This window comes from Aplysia californica, unplaced genomic scaffold, assembly GCF_000002075.1.
Source record: "Aplysia californica isolate F4 #8 unplaced genomic scaffold, AplCal3.0 scaffold00041, whole genome shotgun sequence".
NCBI lineage: Eukaryota > Metazoa > Mollusca > Gastropoda > Aplysiida > Aplysiidae > Aplysia > Aplysia californica.
The window spans coordinates 1,325,902-1,330,211 of record NW_004797311.1 but is presented as its reverse complement, the minus strand read 5'-3'; the positions used below and the strand labels follow the sequence as shown (position 1 = coordinate 1,330,211).

Below are 4,310 nucleotides of genomic sequence, written 5' to 3'. Positions count from 1 at the left end.
AGAGAGAGAGAGAGAGAGAGAGAGAGAGAGAGAGAGAGAGAGAGAGAGAGATATGAACTTTTGACCCATTACACGAAGCGGCCACGAGGTTGCTCTGAAGTAACAGCATTGTAATCTCCAGGACAGGCAGGGTTGTTTTTCGTTCTCCCGGATGTGAATTAGCAACAAGGGGAATTACAATTAAGTATAACAATATACTCTGACGAAAACATACTGACTGGGAAGGCAACATTTACAGTTTACAGTGCGTGGTTAAGACGAAGGGTTGAATTAAGCCTACACGCAAAAATAGGCCTTCTGTAGAAGGGACATAGAACCAAGGCCTAAGCAATTATCTCGAACAAGGGGGCCTTTTTTGCTTTGGCCTGAAAAATGAAGGCATGGCTGGAAACAGGAGAGAGAACGATCAGTAGTCAATAATTTTCTGCTCTTTTTTCTTCTTATATAATGATAATAGATCTAATTTTTAAACACAGGATAGTTGTCGTGCTCAGAATGTTTGCCCGTGCCAACACTTCTACATTAATTGTAACCTTGTCACGCCACGAAATTCCTAAGATCTTGCGGCGGCAACTGAGATGTAAAATGTCGAGGCGCTTTTCTTGTCTGCTGTACAAGGTCCATAAAGATCCATAAAGGAGTGTGCTGGGGACACATGCTTCGTAAATCTTGATCTTTGTTTTGATGGTTAGTCTTTTGTTTTCCCGTGCTCGTTTTGCCAGCCTTCTAAAAGTTGTTGCTGCTTTCCCTATCCTGGTGCTGATCTCATATTCAAGTGATGTAGTAGAGCTGATGGTACACCCCAGGTAACAGAACTTGTCCACTGTCTCAAGTTCCTTGTCGTTCAGCCATATATGGCGGGGAACTCTGTGCAACCACTTTCCAAAGAAGAAATTTACTTGTTAATTCGATCCATAGGCCCTACGCTTTGCAAGCAGAATGTCTATTTTTGAGAAATACAGAAAGTTTCAAAGAGATCTTCGTACTAGAAGTATTCTATAAAGTGAAGGATACAACAACAGGTGTACAAAAAGACCACAGGGCGCACGGATATGGGTAAGCCTAATCCCAGAATATGCTCTAAGCTCTGTACAATGCTGAATTATCATTCACGTTTTAACTGGAGAATTAAAGGAAAGAAAATGCAAATTGTGAGATCATTTGACATCAAACTAAATACTCGTACGTTAGTATTGTTAGTAATGGAGCTCGCGATTGTGACATCACCCATGTAAACGAACAACTGCTGAGGCTGCGGTTGCCCACTCGGGGGCACTGAGCGGCCATGTTTGAGAGGTACAGAACCTGCGCTGTAACGCTGGGAATCTCTCGCAACCACAGAATTCTACAGTGTAAAATTCTGAATTCTGTGCTCGCAACACGTCATGCCTCATGGCCTTCATATAGTGCGAAGCGTTGAGCCTACAGCGAGCTATTAGGCCAAGTTCATTTTTAAAAAAGTGTTTTTTGTGTTGTTGTTGTTGTTGTTGCTTGCTGTTGTTGTTTAATCATGTAACGTACATCATGCATACTCTATACCGCACCTACTGACCGATTTGGGGAATATAAATTGCACTCACGAGGGCTATAAATGAACAATAGACTGTGTTGTAATGCAATGTAAATGCTGAGTGTGATGTCAGAGCTTTTATGAAGGGTGTTAAGACTTTGTACATTTTATATAAAAATAAAATTTATTTTTGTCTCAAAATGAGCAATTTCTTGGCTAGAGTTATAAATTATTCATCGTACTTATCCTGTGTATGCACCCAAGGGGCGGTGTTTATTAACATAGGGCACAAAGAAACTCTTCAACTGACTCAAGATTGTTTTCATTTAAATGTTTGAGCCACGGCCCACGAGGAGTGCCATGCAAAATATCGTGCGCAAAGGCAAATTGATAAAGGGGCTAGAATTTGATTTTTTCCCACTCATACAGACGAAAGTGAACAAGCTATATGTATAAATATGTTAACTCATACTAATACCAAAGATTCTCTTCGTAGAAAATCTTTGCTAATACTATTTACGTATGGAAGCTGTAATTTCTCTCCATCTCACGCCAGTTGATAGGCCTACACCCAAGCACGACACATGTGCACCATCGTTATTTCTGTAGACTACACTGTATTACCGTTTTAGTATTTCCACTATATTGTCGTTACTGGTGAGCTCCTTATTTAAAATATGTATGCCCTCATGTCTGACACGCGTGACGTCACAGCGCGAGCTCTAGCACCAACCCCTTTGCTTCACACACACACACACACACACACACACACACACACACACACACACAAACACACACACACACACTCACACTACTACGAGTCCCATATATTAAAATCTCACATTCAAAATTTACTGGCAGAGGGTAGTGTTGAACCTAGGCTGCCTTTATTGAACAAAGCGATTTCAGTCTTAAGACTTTTTGTTTTGTTTTTGTTTTTGTAAAGTGTTTTACGGCGCTCGCAACTGCATAGGTCATATGAGCGCGCGGGACACACCTAATATTTTCAGTTGGTAGGAAATTTTGAATTTTGCCCGGGTAGCGACCGAAGCCTACTCTTATCGATTTTATACCATCAAGGGATCTTTAACGTGCGCAACTTGCACACGGGCCCTCCGAGATTTTTCGCCCTTGTCCGAGAAGGCTAGGTGTAGATCTTTCCTACCAGAAGATCAGGGGTGTGGCAGAAAGACAGCAGTAAGGAGGAGCCAAGGAGTAGCAGTAGAAAGGCTGCAGAAAGAGTCAGGAGCCCAGAGGAGGGGACAAAGGAGGTGAGGGGGTGGGGGCAGAAAGTGGAAATGAAAGCAGACGACAGAACATTGCTAGAGAACAGGAAAGGAGGTGACAGGAGACAGTTTTAGAGAAGAAAATTTTTCGGTCGCTACCCGGATTCGAACCCGGGACCTTTGAATGAGAGGCCAACACCTTAACCTCTAAGGCCACGGGAGCCCCCTTTAAGACTTTTCATTGATGTTATGGTGATCATTTTGATTTGGGAGCGAATTTCGCGCTTTTAGTGCCTGAAAGAAAATCTTTTAATTAATAAGAATAGATCTAGAATTACATCAGAAAGAGAGTTGTAAAATTTTTATGACAGTTGGGAGGCGGAAAGCGTTTGTTCATGCAGGAGACACAGCGTTTTGAAGAGTGAGTTCGTAGGGAAACGACTCAACCGTGCAACCCCGGAAAGCGTCCGTGCACAGTACAAACCGCGCAGTCATGGAACAGTCTTCGATTGATGGCTGACCTCTACCTTGAGAGTTGAAGCAGAACAGTCGACGAGTCCACCTCGTGCCGTGTCGGTCTGTGAGAAAATCGGTGAGAGGTCACGGGGGGCAGTAAGCGTGCGTAGCGAAACCCGCGGCTAGGCCCAGTGTTTTGACTGGCTGCTGAACGACTCGACACGGATGCGACACGGTGAGGTGTCGTGACTTCAAGGTCTCGGACACTTTTCAGAGTTCCCCGAATATTTTGTTTGCGAATGAATCGCAGAAATTCACTGTGCATGTGAAAGCCTGCAGATTCACTGAGGGTTTTGTCTTGGCTTACACACACACGTTGTTCGTTCATGTGCTTCTGTGCTGTGTAGGCTACGGGGTGTTGTCCCTTTGGATTTCATCGCAATCATCACGATACAACGATCGAATTTGGTAAGTCGGTTGCTGTCTCTTGACTCTACAATCTAAATATTAGCGAGAATCTAGATCTGAAAATCTAGGGATCTAGATCTAGATCTAGATTCTAAATCTAGATCTAGAATCTAGAAATCTAGATGGAAAACAGGACAGAATGATGCTGAATCACTGTTCAGGCTGTGAACAAGGAGGCCAGATGATTGATACAGCGGAGAAGAAGAATCGAACGTTAGTCTAACTGTGTTGTTCGGCAATATTAGATTATTCTAGAATCTTATCTAGATCTAGATATAGATCTAGAGATCTATATCTAGATTTAGATCTAGATCTAGATCTAGATCTATATCTAGATCTAGATCTAAATCTAGATTTCTGATCAGTAGTTCCCACCCCCCTTATTTGAGCCTAGATCTATATTCTAGATCTATATTCTAGATCTAGATCTAGATCTAGATCTAGATCTAGATCTAGATCTAGATCTAGATTTCTAACTAATATCTAATCTCTAGATCTAGATCTAGAGCTATCAAACCTCGTTTGAGGCGGCGAGCTAAGGCTAAGATATGAAACCTAATGCCTAACAACTGCAAAACATCAAATTATGGTAAAATGAGGGGGGGGGGGGGGGGGGCCCCCCACCTTATTTTTTTTCAGGTCTGAAACCC

At 42.6% G+C, this 4,310-nt stretch overlaps 1 protein-coding gene across 1 annotated transcript in view; it reads left to right on the top strand.

Annotated features, from left to right (window-relative positions):
- The first annotated feature begins 2,927 nt into the window (after positions 1-2,927).
- The window catches only part of LOC101860479, a 19,983-nt gene continuing 18,600 nt past the window's right edge, over positions 2,928-4,310 (top strand). The window contains exon 1 of the mRNA XM_035968139.1: positions 2,928-3,660. The gene's annotated coding sequence lies outside the window, so the exon portion shown is untranslated. The remainder of the gene's footprint in view (positions 3,661-4,310) is intronic.